Raw genomic sequence first — 15,314 nt, 5'->3', positions numbered from 1 at the left:
GACCTTTCTGTATCTGGCTTGATGTCTCAAATGCTTACATGATTCATTAGGATGTGAGCTTTTATAGACTCTACAAAATGGCGAAAGATCTATAGTACGCACGACAGATGATTATTTTTGTGCATCAAAAAAATAAATAAATCAATAACCGCCCTCTTGTGTCTAAATACATGTACAGAACGTGTAGATTCGCATTATTGCAAGTAAAGGTATCAAATGAACGCATAAATATGCGTAGTTACAATCATAACGTGGAGATACACATGATCAATAGAAATGACATCGCCGAAGTTACAGGAATGGAAGATGTCCTTGGATTAGTAATGATTGAAATATAATTGCCATAAATTATATTAGAGTGAATTTGTCAACACTAAAAAGCATTATTTGGTAACTTAGCTCATAGAGCCCATTTATTATACTTTGCTGTTGTATAAAGGATTAGGGTTAGGGCTAGGGTTTGGGTTAGAAAGATATTAATGTAGCAAATCCCTTTTGTAATGGAATACTTGCATAATACAGGCAGATATTCGTTTTAAAACAGCAAAAGATAATGAATAGATGCGTATGCTTCATAACTGCTAGAAAGTCTGTTTGTGTTCGAATGAATATACCAATGTAAATAAACCTCGTCAACAGGGATAGATAGACCTATACTGGATCTGTATCTGGTTTGATGTCTTGATGCTTGCATGATTTTTTAGGATAATGTGAGCTTTTATAGTCTCTAAAAAATCGTGAAAGTCCTTAGTACGCACGATATTTGTGCATCAGAAAAAAACTAGAAATGTCGCTAAGGCGACTGCTATGCCTCCGCCATAATGCACGATTCTCCTAATAGGTCTATAGTACATGTGGACAATGCATAATTACATTTTCACAATATTGGTAAAATATTGAAATTACATGTTTGTCACAAATGTGTTGAATGTTCACCTTCCTTTACCTAGGTTTAATTAGATGAATAGGAGAGCATGTATTTGGGGATTCAAGGACTTTAACTTGACTTTGACCCATTCATAAGTGTATGAATACTGTAATTTTCAAGGTATGGAGAAAAAGTGTAATTTCTGTATTGAAAAGTACACTGTTACCATTTTCTTTTGGCCTTTGACCCTAAAATTCATAGGATAATCACTGTCAGGCAGAACATGCATAAATATGTAGTAAGTTTCAAGATAACTTGAGCCACTTCTGAGATATGGAGGAAAAAGTTAGTTCAGCACTTTCCCTTGATCTTTGACCTTTTGACCTTTGAGGCAAACCCCCCCCCCAAAAAAAAAAAAAAAAAGAGAAAAAGAAACTTTCCAGATAATCTAGGTTATACATGCATACACCAAGTGCAAAAAAAAAAAAAAAAAAATTCTGGCATTACATAAATATGAGGGAAATAGTAACAATTTGAAGTGTTGCACTTAACCTTTGACCCCTGACCTTTGACCCTATGAACCCTAGATTCTCTAGATAATAACTGCCAGTCAGTACATGTTTATATACTATGTGCCATGAAGATACCTTGAACAATTTCCAAGGTACGGAGAAAAAAAGCTAAGTTTTAATATTTTAACTTGACCTTTTGACCTTTGACCTTTGACCTCATGACCCAAAACTTTCACCAGAGAATCTTAATTGGGTAATACATGTATACACTAAGTTTCAAGAAAATATCTTCAGGCATTGCATAGATATGGAGGAAATAGTGAAATTTTACGTATTTGACCTTGACCTTTTGACCTTTGACCTTGACCATGTGCACCCAAAAGTTGATAGGCACAACTTCACCCCCTAATACACATACATGCCAAGTTTCATTAGGATACCTTAAAAGGTTTTAATAGTTACCCTGTCCACAAAATTTATTACGGACGGACGGAAGGACGGACGGAAGGACGGACGGAAGGACGGACGGACGGACGGACGGAAGGACGGACGGACGGACGGACAACCCGAAAACATAATGCCTCCGGCACCACTTCGTGGCGGAGGCATAAAAACCACCCTCCTGTGTTTAAATACATGTATACGTATAGAACGTGTAGATTCGCGTTATTGCAAGTAACTTATCGAATGAACGCATTTGTATGCGTAATAACCACCAAACGTGTAAGTACACATGCTCGATAGAAATGACATCGCCGAAGTAACAGGAATGGGAAGTGTCCCTGGGCGAGGCGGGGGGGGGGGGGGGGGGGAGGGGGGAGGGTGTATATGTGGCCTATATTGTTACCAAAAATGCATTATAGTGTTGACAAATTCACTCTAAAGCATACGCATTATCTATCTTTACTTTTTGCTGTTGAAAAGGGTTAGAGTTAGGGCTAGGGTTAGGGTTAGGATTAGGGTTAGGGTTAGGGTTAGAAAGAAATTAATGTGGCAGATCCCTTTTGTAATGGAATACTTGCATATTTATTTCAAAAAGCAGACATTCGTTTTACAACAGCAAAAAACAATGAATAAATGCGTATATAATATGCTTCTCTTATATAACCGCGAGAAAGCCCGTTTGTGTTCAGATGTATATACCGATGTAAATAAACCAGGTCAACAGGGAATGATAGACCTACTGGACCTATCTGTATCTGGCTTGATGTCTTAAATGTTTACATGATTCATTAGGATAATGTGAGCTTTTATGGTCTCTTAAAAATGGCGAAAGATCTATAGTACGCACGATAGATGATTATTTTCGTGCATAAAAAAATAAATAAATAACCGCCCTCTTGTGTCTAAATACATGTATACAGAACGTGTAGATTCGCATTATCGCAAGTAAAGATATCAAATGAACGCATAAATATGCGTAGTTACAATCATAACGTGGAGATACACATGATCAATAGAAATGACATCGCCGAAGTTACAGGAATGGAAGATGTCCTTGGATTAGTAATGATTGAAATATAATTGCCATAAATTATATTAGAGTGAATTTGTCAACACTAAAAAGCATTATTTGGTAACTTAACTCATAGAGCCCATTTATTATACTTTGCTGTTGTATAAAGGATTAGGGTTAGGGCTAGGGTTTGGGTTAGAAAGATATTAATGTAGCAAATCCCTTTTGTAATGGAATACTTGCATAATACAGGCAGATATTCGTTTTAAAACAGCAAAAGATAATGAATAAATGCGTATGCTTCATAACCGCTAGAAAGTCTGTTTGCTTTCGGATGAATATACCAATGTAAATAAACCTCGTCAACAGGGATAGATAGACCTATACTGGACATATCTGTATCTGGTTTGATGTCTTGATGCTTGCATGATTCATTAGGATAATGTGAGCTTTTATAGTCTCTAAAAAATCGTGAAAGTCCTTAGTACGCACGATATTTGTGCATCAAAAAAAAAACCACCCTTCTGTGTTTAAATACATGTATAGGTATAGAACGTGTAGATTCGCGTTATTGCAAGTAAATTATCGAATGAACGCATTTGTATGCGTAATAACCACCAAACGTGTAGATACACATGATCAATAGAAATGACATCGCCGAAGTAACAGGAATGGGAAGTATGGAATACTTTGCATATTCATTTCAAAAAGCAGACATTCGTTTTACAACAGCAGAAAAACAATGAATAAATGCGTATATAATATGCTCTCTTATATAACCGCTAGAAAGCCCGTTTGTGTTCAGATGTATATACCGATGTAAATAAACAGGTCAACAGGGAATGATAGACCTACTGGACCTATCTGTAGTCTGGCTTGATGTCTTAAATGTTTACATGATTCATTAGGATAATGTGAGCTTTTATAGTCTCTAAAAAATCGTGAAAGTCCTTAGTACGCACGATTTGTGCATCAAAAAGCCACCCTCCTGTGTTTAGATACATGTATACGTATAGAACGTGTAGATTCGCGTTATTGCAAGTAAATCATCGAATGAACGCATTTGTATGCGTAACCACCAAACGTGCAGATACACATGCTCAATAGAAATGACATCGCCGAAGTAACAGGAATGGGAAGTGTCCTTGGGCGAGGCGGGGGGGGGGGGGAGGGAGGGGGGAGGGTGTATATGTGGCCTATATTGTTACCAAAAATGCATTATAGTGTTGACAAATCACTGTAATGCATACGCATTTATTATCCTTACTTTTTGCTGTTGAAAAGGGCTAGGGTTAGGGTTAGGATTAGGACTAGGGTTAGGGTTAGGGTTAGAAAGAAATTAATGTGGCAGATCCCTTTTGTAATGGAATACTTGCATATTCATTTCTAAAGGCAGACATTCGGTTTGTATAGAACAGCAAAAGACAATGAATAAATGCGTATACGCTTCTCTTCAATAACCGCTAGAAAGCCCGTTTGTGTTCGGATGTATATACCGATGTAAATAAACCTGGTCTGCAGGGAATGATAGACCTACTGGACCTATCTGTATCTGGCTTGATGTCTTAAATGTTTACATGATTCATTAGGATAATGTGAGCTTTAATAGTCTCTATAAAAACGTGAAAGTCCTTAGTACGCACGATATTTTGTGCATCAAAAAACCGCCCTCCTGTGTTTGAAACGTGTATACGTATAGAACGTGTAGATTCGCATTATTGCCAAGTAAAGGTATCGAATGAACGCATTTTTATGCGTAATAACCACCAAACGTGTAGATACACATGCTCAATAGAAATGACATCGCCGAAGTAACGGGAATGGGAAATGTCCCTCGGTGAGGCGGGGGGGGGGGGGGGGGTGTATGTGCCCTATATAGTTACCAAAAAATGTTTTATAATGTTGACAAACTCACTCTAAGGCATACTACTTGCATATTCATTTCAAAAGGCAGACATTCGGTTTAAAACAGCAAAAGACAATGAATACATGCGTATATGCTTGTCTTATATAACCGCTATCATAGAAAGCCTGTTGTGTGTTCGGATGTATATATACCAATGTAAATATAACCTGGTCAACAGGGAATGATATATAATAATACTGGACCTATCTGTTTCTGGCTTGATACACGCCGTCCATAGTTACTGGAATGGAAGTGTCCCTGATCGACAGTATAATTGCAAACTATTAGAGTGAATTTGTGAACATAATATAAAGAATTATTTGGTAACTTAAACATATAGGCCACAACATTCTTATGGAATCAACTGTCAATAAACGACCCAAAAAAAAAAAAAAGGAAGTGAATTCATTGGGAACGGAAAAAATATTTTGATGTATGTATTCCTTGTATATGAGATCTCCTGTAGTAGGCCTAGATCTATCGAGTGTTCCACGATACACGGGAAAGGAATTTCGAACGCTTTCAACTGCAGTGCACATCAACACGAACAGAAACTCACCTCCCACATTGCAGAGAAATGATGTAATAACATTGTCAATAGCACACAATCACTCTAAATAGTCATTTCTTACATTGGAGGCAAGGAAAAGAGGGATGAAAAACAGTTTCATATGCATGCAATCATATAGGGAGCATGCTATTCGTATAAATATAGGGTAGGAAAAGATAGGGAAGAAAGTTGAGAAAGTGATATTATGTTCAATCATGAGAGCATATCTCTTTGTTCTTTCTTGAATCTCTGGTGGCTCTAAAAAGAGCCGTTGTTTCAGGGGCCCAGCCTAGGCCTTGCCTGCACCCCGCCTGATGGTATAGAGCAAGACGCGTCCATAGATCAAGATGGTATAGCCTGTGGCAAGTTGAATGTCCCTACTCAGAGCTCGTCGTTAAAAGGACCTCACAGGTTGCAGATTATGGTATATACGGAAGTCTTCGAGCTTCGAGGTTATTTTTACAGTAATCTTCTTCACTCCTGTGGAGCCCGTTGACTCGTATAGTGACTGCTTCAGGAATTAAAACAGATAATATCGCTTGCCGGCTCCCAGTGATACCTCCTCCGCTAGTTTTTCTTGTATAGAAGACTGCATGATGACTCTCTGGCTCGCGTGGCGGGAGACATGGGCCCCATGAGGCCCCACCCTTCTTCTCATATCGACTTGCAATTTAATTGCAATGTAAAGCAAATTATGAAGCATGCATTATCATGAAAGAGAAAAACTACGCGAAATGTAACAATAACCAAAGTAAGTAAACAGAGGAACTTTAAGTCCCCAGTACTGGAAAAGGACAAATTCGAAAGCACGATTAATTTTGCAGTTCTATCCCCATTGAATTTTAATTTGGTGTTTACACAGAATGTGGTTATTACCGCCCAAATTTCAAGTAAAGAATTTCCTTTCTTCAATTTCTTTTCCAGTTTCGGTCCCTTATATAGGGTTATTTGAGACTAATTTGTGTCCGGGACCTTCTGTGAAATTGATTTGGAAAATTATCGAACAAAACACCTGTAAACAAAATTTTCCCTTCAAGTTCACAGAAAAGCGTAACGCTGCTTTCTTCAGCTGGGAAACACAAACTGCGTTGTCTCAACAAAACTGTAAAAAACTGGTAGTGATTTAGTACGAATTGCAATATAAAGCAAACTGCTATAAGAAAAACTACGCGAAATGTAACAACACCAACTAAAGTAAGTAAACAGAGGAACTTTAAGTCCCCAGTACTGGAAAAGGAAAAATTCAAGAACATTATTTGCAGTTCAATCCCCATTCATTATGATAAGGGGTTTACACATAATGTGGTTATCAGCGCTCAAATGTCAAGGAAATAATTTCCTTTCTTAATTTTTTTCCAGTTTCGGTCCCTTGTTTTATAGGGTTATTTGCGACCAATTTGTGTCCGGGACCTTCTGTGAAATCATCGATTGGGAAAATTATCGAACAAAACACCTGTAAACAAAATTTTCCCTTCAAGTTCACACAGAAAAGCTTAACGCTGCTCTCTTCAGCTGGGAAACACAAACTGCCTTGTCTCAACAAAACTGTAAAAAACTAGTAGTGATTTAGTACGAATTGCAATATAAAGCAAACTATGGACCATACACTATATCATAAAGAGAAAAACTAAGCGAAATGTAGCAATAACAACTAAAGTAAGTAAACAGAGGAACTTTAAGTCCCCAGTACTGGAAAAGGAAAAATTCGAAAGCATGATTTGCAGTTCTATCCCCAATGAATTTTGATTAGGTGTGTACACAGAATGTCGTTATTACCGCTCACATTTCAAGTAAAGAATTTCCTTTCTTAAATTTCCTTTTCCAGTTTCGGTCCCTTATAGGGTTATTTGAGACTAATTTGTGTCCGGGACCTTCTGTGAAATTGATGTGGAAAATTATCGAACAAAACACCTGTAAACAAAATTTTCCCTTCAGGTTCACAGAAAAGCTTAACGCTGCTTTCTTCAGCTGGGAAACACAAACTGCGTTGTCTCAACAAAACTTTAAAAAACTGGTAGTGATTTAGTACGAATTGCAATATGAAGCAAACTATAATGGACCATACATTACAACATCATAAAGAGAAAAACTACGCGAAATGTAACAAGAACAACCAAAGTAAGTAAACAGAGGAACTTTAAGTCCCCAGTACTGGAAAAGGAAAAATTCGAAAGCACGATTAATTTTGCAGTTCTATCCCCATTGAATTTTAATTTGGTGTTTACACAGAATGTGGTTATTACCGCCCAAATTTCAAGTAAAGAATTTCCTTTCTTAAATTTCTTTTCCAGTTTCGGTCCCTTATAGGGTTATTTGAGACCAATTTGTGTCCGGGACCTTCTGTGAAATTGATTTGGAAAATTATCGGACAAAACACCTGTAAACAAAATTTTCCCTTCAAGTTCACAGAAAAGCTTAACGCTGCTTTCTTCAGCTGGGAAACACAAACTGCGTTGTCTCAACAAAACTGTAAAAACCTGGTAGTGATTAGTCCGAATAACAATGTAAAGCAAACTGGGAACCATCCATTATGAAAGAATGGAAGTATTCGCGAAGACAACCTTGTAAGAACTAAAAAAAGAAGAAGAAAAAGCGCTAATGTATGAAAGTTACAGCTATGATAGATAAATCAATGAAGTTTTGCAAAATAGTCATATTTTAACATCATGAACTATTGTCTTTTTAATCTTTTACTAATTACTCTAAAAAATGACTAACATGCATAACTGACAGGCACTTTTCACATCATTTAGAAAGATAGGTAAAATGTATCTTTGTAATGTCAACAGCTTAGAATCTGTTGAACAAAATTACCTCTGAACCAAACACCTTAAGGCAGTATAGGCCCTACAGTCTGTATTGTCATTGAAACATATAAAATTATGGTGACTATCCAGAATGATAAATACATTATTTTTCAACATGCTTAAGTCAATTTATTCATAAAACCAACAGCAAACAAAAATAATGCTCACAAGTAAAAAAAAAAAAAAAAAAAAAAAAGAATTTTGCTATTTTACGGCATTATAACTCGAATATAACTGCTTCGAGCGCATACCCGTGGGTTAATATTTCGATGCAGTCAGTTGCGCCGTTATGATTTTCGCGACGGGGACGCTCAGAGCTAGCTGGCTAGGGGAAATAACATGTTCTGAGCATGCGCAAAACGCACGTCAAGTCGATGGCCATGGTCGACGCGTGGCCTGGGGGCCGGGGGGGGGGGGGGGGGGGGAGGGTGTCACAAAGCCGTTCTTAAAGTTAAGAAGGACTTAAGACCGACTAGTGATCAGTTCTTAAAGGGAATGTAAACCCAAAGAACACTGTGGATTGAGTGAAAGCAGGAACATTAGTAGAACACATATCAGTGAAAGTTTGAGGAAAATAGGGCAATCGATGCAAAAGTTATGAATTTTTGAAGTTTTGGTGTTGGAACTGCTGGGTAAGGAGTCTACTAGAGGTTCTGACGTATGAGTGGACTACAATATAAAGAAAATATAAAGGAAATTCAATAAAAATTCATTTTTCATGAAAATTACACATTCCATCAACTTGATACTGACATATGTTAGGGTTAGCGCTTATTCCCCCTGCTTTCTGAAAGCAGTTTAGTCAAGTTCTCTTTCATTTTGCTAGAAAAGTGAATTTTTGTGAAATTCCTTTCATATTTTCTTTATACTGTAGTCCACTCATACGTCATAACCTCTAGTAGTCTCCTTAGTGTCATGAGCTATAAAAACAATAAAAATGAAGAAACGAAAATCAAACTCAAAAACAAACCAACAAACCAAACTAAACGTTTCAATACACATCCGCTCAGTAACGACGCATGGCTGTGAAATTCACGTGTACTGAGTATTACCTATGGAGGGGAGGGGGTACAGTGGTGCCGATCGCTAGGTACCCTTTTAAGCTGCGCTAAGAAAACGGAACGCACGCACTAAAATTGCGCTATTTTAAAACGGAGATTCATAATCAACGAGACGGTCACGACATTCAAAACTGCACTATTTATGGCATATTTGAGGTACGAATTAGGCGAATTTGTGTTATATTAATTTTTAGAATAAACAAGCTACAGATCCTTAGGGTGACGATAGGTGGTACCCCCAATGCTACACTGCAGTGGTGGGGAGGACAAAAATCTCTTTGATCTATTTATAGCTTGGTAGTAATGGGGTGTCGGTTATAAACGTTACAATCAAAGAGATTTTCGCCAGTGACTTTGGTTACAATGCATGCAGTCTTGGACACCGACGTACTACTACATTGTAGTATACGAGTACCAGTATGTAGTAGACCTGCTGTTGTTCATGTACATTACCGGCGACATAGCCTAACACGCTATACAAAGTAACTGTTGCGTACCGTACCGCGCCGCGAGCTACCCGCCAGTTTTCATGCAGCATGCTAGCTAGCAGCATGCAGCATGCTCGCTCATCTCATCGTGGGGGGAAAAGCAAGTGTGACGTGTGTGTACTGTATTATACGTACAGCTAGCTCTATGGTGTGTGTACATACACCGTATGATTATGTAGGCGTGATAGGTAGCGCGCGCACCTACCCCTACCAAAACAGCAGAGTCTCCTACCATACCATTACCATTTCAGGCAAAATGCCCAGTGTGCTGCAGATGAACGCAGTATGTGTATGTGTCTGTGTGTTGCGGCCACTTTTGTGGTTGCGGCTCATCATCCGTGCTCATATCCAGCTAGCTTAGAGGTCAACGCACAACTAGTCTAATACAGATCGTAACATAGGATCTTCGATGTCACGCACGTCAATGATCCACGTGTTCTCAGTTCATTACATCTTTATGTTAGAGAATTATCTAACGTTAGATAGAGTCTATAGACCATAATACTATAATCATAGCTAGACAGTAGGTTTGCATCAAGTCCAGACTGCTGTAATGTACTTAGTTTCTATTTAGTTCTTGATCTCGAACCGATGGAATCCCCCAAATTTGTTGCTCATTTTTCCACTAATATCACACTATTCAGAACTTTATCGAATTTCTAATGCAGCTACGTACGTTCACTATTTGTGTCATATCGATAAAAAGAGCCTGCTGAGCTGGTGTTTCATTCTATCCTTTTTCATTTCCTTCCTGTCGGTTTCTTCTTTGAGCCTGGATGAAAAAAAAAAAATGCCATATCTTGCCATGGGAAGACAACACATACAGGGCTGCCAACATTGGAAACTAGTTGAGAGTGGGACTCCCATAGGCCAATGCTATAATTTAGGACAGGAGTCAAAATGAGTGAGATGCAAATGAAATAAAGTTATAGAGTGAGAAAGGACCAAAATGAGTGAGAGTTGGCAGCCCTGCATGCACATACCATCGTGAAATATTATAACATGAAATTAAGAAAAAATAGGTGAACGATGAAAATTCGTTTGTAAAATCATAAATCAAAGGTGATTTCTTATGAAGCAACCAAGATGTACAACAGCTTTGATAATGAAGCAAGTGAAATCTGAAAACTGTCATGGAAACAATTGATATTGATAAGGAATTCTGACAAAAACTTACTCCATTCCATAATGTTCGAATTTGCCTCTTCTTTTTTCTTTTTTTTTTTTTTGAACGGGTAAGATTATAAAATCATAAACGCCACCGATAAAATGACAGTCACAATTACAGTCTAACATGCAGGGGCTGTAGGTACCGTAGTACCGTAGGCCTATATAACAACTCCGTAACAGCTGATTACGTAAATGCATCTTATCCATGGGTAACTGCAAGAAGGTGCATGGAATTTAGACTTGAGTCAAGAACTGTACATATTATTTTTTTTTAATCCGAAACCAGATTTCTTAGACTGAAAAAAAAAGAAACACAAAATATATTGTAAATGTATGAAGTAGTTTTATTTGTGATTTTATGAAGAATAAGAATTAAATATGAAATATAGAATATAAAATATTAAATACCAGAAGGGCTTTAATAAAGGCAAATTTCGCCCAAGAATCTGCAGCACACCATGGTGCATTCCTAACGTTCTTGCCTCATTTTGGTATACTGCAGTACTCTTTGGTATGTATGGGATATTATAGGGTAAGGGACCGTTCTTCATGCGTGCAGTACACATACACACTACTGTTGTATGGGTAGCTATCTCACCGATCACATTCCTTATCTCATGCGAGGAAAACTTACAAAGTATAGAATTTCTTCTCAAAACTCGGTCAAACATGAGCGTGGAATATACTCATTACATTAAAGTGTCAATACCATTTCAGTGGTGGAGTTTGATTTCGCCATTTGTTTGTTTTAGCTCTTGAATGTACGACTTCGTATGTCCAATTTGTTTGTGCCTTGGTACCATTAAAAGTCACGTGCTGCGCCGTACATACAGTATACTACGTACACCCTTCACAGTCAGTACACACCGTAGAGAATCGGTAATACAGCTCTATGGTACACACACACAGCGTACCATCGCGATCGAACTTTTAGTTATAGCGAAAACACGTGCGGAGCAGACAATCTCATGCGGATTACAGTACAGGGTGAATGAGTAGTTAAACGTATCACGATTGAATGTCAAATCTTTTTTCTATGTCTCTGCAAATTTAGGTTATCTAAGCATAAATAGATTATGATGCATCATAAAATAGATTAGCCGTAGCAAGAACTTGCTTACACGAGAGTTAGTTGACAACGTTGCAAAATAAAAACCCCGTCATTGAATGGAATGTCCCGGAGCCCATTTCCGCTATCAGAGGACGATGTGGACGCTTCGATAAATTGCGTGTGGCATATGGCAAAGATGTGTGAACAAATGGGTTGGAATAAAATTTTTGTTTCACTGCTGCACAAGCACTGAATGCCAATACTAGTACACAGTTCATAAAACAACAATCACAGCTTTAGTCTCCTGCATTTATTTTGTCGAAAGGGAATAAAAAGCTTTTTCACGATTAATCCTTCGATGATGCAATCTCAGAAAGTAAATCTTATTTTATTTCCCGAAACTGAACATATTTCGTGTACTCTAATGTTATCACTTCGATTTATTTCTGTCATATAAACATACTCCATGATATTCATGATATAGCGTTACGTGTTAAGATGCGTACATTTTGTAAAACTGGCTGTGGTGAAAATTTGTGAAGAAGAATGCACTCTACCGCGATTTCGTATCCAAACTTCGGTACGCGCATCGGATACTAGTATTCTGCTACAAAAAGTCCCCGAGTTCCAATGTGTATAGACGCTCTGGACATAGCGTCCGGAACAATAGAAATTAAAACTAAATACTAGTATTGGTAGATCACCTAATTAACACACACACACACACGACAAAAAAAAAAAAAAAATCACCAACCCCCGAGGAATGAAAGAAACATCAACATGAAGAACAAGCATGCCATAAAAATGAAACTCAAGCTGAAGAAATTCAGCACCGACAGGCAAAAGAAGGGCAAGTCAGCGCCGTGGAAACGTGTAAAGTTCGTTACGTTTTTGTGATTTAACGCGGTTTTATGCGTTCGGAATGATAGAGATTAAAACAAAAAAGGTCACCTCACACACACACACAAAAAAAAAAAAATCACAAACCCTCAAGGAATGAAAGAAACATCAACATGTAGAATTAGCATGCCATAAAAATGAAACTTAAGCTAAAGAAATTCAGCACCGACATGTAAAAATGAGCAAGTCAACGCCAAAAATACGTGTTTATTCATTACGTGTTTTGTTTTTTTGTGTGTGATTTTACGCGGTTGTATGCGTTTGGAACGATAAGAATTCAAACAAAATACATGTAGGTCACCTCACACAAACAACAAAAAGAATCACCAACCTCCATGGAATGAAAGGAACATCAACATGAAGAACAAGCATGCCATAAAAATGAAACTCAAGCTGAAGAAATTCAGCACCGACAAGTAAAAATGAGCAAGTCAACGCCGAAAATACGTGTTTATTCATTATGTTGTTTGTTCGGTTTTTTTTTTTTATTTAACGTGGTTGTATGCGTTCGGAACGAGTAGGAATTAAAACAAAAGATGTCACCTCACACGGAAAAAAAAAATCACCAACCCCAAAGGAATGAAAGAAAAATCAACATGAAGAACAAGCATACCATAAAAATGAAACTCAAGCTAAAGAAATTCAGCACCGACAGGCAAAAGAATGGCAAGTCAGCGCCGTGAAAGCGTGTTTGTTCGTTACGTTTTTGTGATTTAACGCGGTTGTATGCGTTCGGAACGATAAGAATTAAAACAAAATAGGTCAACTCACACGAAAAAAAAAAAAAAATCATCAACCCCCAAGGAATGAAAGAAACATCAACATGAAGAACAAGCATACCATAAAAATGAAACTCAAGCTGAAGAAATTCAGCACCGACAGGCAAAATGACTCTGAGCAAGGCAGCGCCGTGAAAACGTGTTTATTCATTACGTTTTTGTGATTTAACGCGGTTGTATGCGTTCGGAACGACAGGCGGAATTAAAACAAAATGGGTCGCCTCACACGAAAAAAAAAAGAAAAAGAAAATCGACAACCCCAAAGGAATGAAAGAAACATCAACATGAAGAACAAGCATACCATAAAAATGAAACTCAAGCTAAAGAAATTCAGCACCGACAGGCAAAAGAAGGGCAAGTCAGCGCCGTGAAAACGTGTTTGTTCGTTACGTTTTTGTGATTTAACGCGGTTGTATGCGTTCGGAACGATAAGAATTAAAAAACAAAACACGAATCCCCAAGGAATGAAATAGACATCAACATGAAGAACAAGCATACCATAAAAATGAAACTCAAGCTGAAGAAATTCAGCACCGACAGGCAAAAGAATGGCAAGTCAGCGCCGTGAAAACGTGTTTGTTCGTTACGTTTTTGTGATTTAACGCGGTTGTATGCGTTCGGAACGATAAGAATTAAAACAAAATAGGTCAACTCACACGAAAAAAAAAATAAAATAAAAAAATCATCAACCCCCAAGGAATGAAAGAAACATCAACATGAAGAACAAGCATACCATAAAAATGAAACTCAAGCTAAAGAAATTCAGCACCGACAGGCAAAAGAAGGGCAAGTCAGCGCCGTGAAAACGTGTTTGTTCGTTACGTTTTTGTGATTTAACGCGGTTGTGTGCGTTCGGAACGATAAGAATTAAAAAACAAAACACGAATCCACAAGGAATGAAATAGACATCACATTGAAGAACAAGAATGCCATAAAGATGAAACTAAAGCTGAAGAAATTCAGCATCGACAGGCAAAAATGACTCTGAGCAAGGCAGCGCCGTGAAAACGTGTTTATTCATTACGTGTTTTTTTTTTCTTAATTTAACGCGGTTTTATGCGTTCGGAACGATAAGAATTAAAACAAAATAGGTCACCTCACACGAAAAAACAAAAACAAAACACCAACCCCCAAGGAATGAAAGAGACATCAACATGAAGAACAAGCATGCCATGAAAAAGAAAATCAAGCTAACGAAATTCAGCACCGACAGGCAAAAATGAGCAAGCCAGTGCCGAAAATACGTGTTTATTCATTACGTTTTTTTTTGTGATTTAACGCGATTGTATGCGTTCGGAACGATAGGAATTACTGTACGAGCTGAAATTTTCGCGTACAGATATTTTTGCAAATTGCTATTTGGGGGGACGTTTTCGCGTGTTATTAATTTCGCGGTTGCGAGGGCCTAAGTAAACTAAACTTAGTTATTCGCGCGTTGTTATTTTCGCGTGTTGTTATTTTCGCGGTTCAAAGGCGATTCGCGAAATTCGCGGAATTCGCGAAAATAAATCCACCGCGAAAATTTCAGCCCGTACACTAAAACAAGATACTTAGTAGGTCACCTCACAGAAAAAAAAAAAAACAACACCAACCACCAAGGAATGAAAGAAACATCAACATGAAGAGCAAGCATGCCATAAAAATGAAACTCAAGCTAAAGCAATATTCAGTACCGACAGGTAAAAATGAGCAAGTCAACGCCGAAAATACGTGTTTATTCATTTTTGAATACATCACCCCTTCTCAGTGACACATAAAAACTATAA

General features: G+C 37.7%; 1 protein-coding gene across 1 annotated transcript in view; it reads left to right on the top strand.

Moving 5' to 3' along the window:
• LOC139744557 (F-box DNA helicase 1-like) overlaps positions 1–15,314 on the top strand; it is a 67,752-nt gene that overhangs the window by 35,430 nt on the left and 17,008 nt on the right. The window lies entirely within an intron of this gene.

This window comes from Diadema antillarum, unplaced genomic scaffold (genome assembly GCF_040938485.1).
Source record: "Diadema antillarum isolate AM-2024a unplaced genomic scaffold, OU_Dant_1.0 seq00001189_RagTag, whole genome shotgun sequence".
Lineage (NCBI taxonomy): Eukaryota > Metazoa > Echinodermata > Echinoidea > Diadematoida > Diadematidae > Diadema > Diadema antillarum.
The sequence above is the reverse complement of the archived record's forward strand: the minus strand, read 5'-3'. Positions and strand labels throughout refer to the sequence as shown.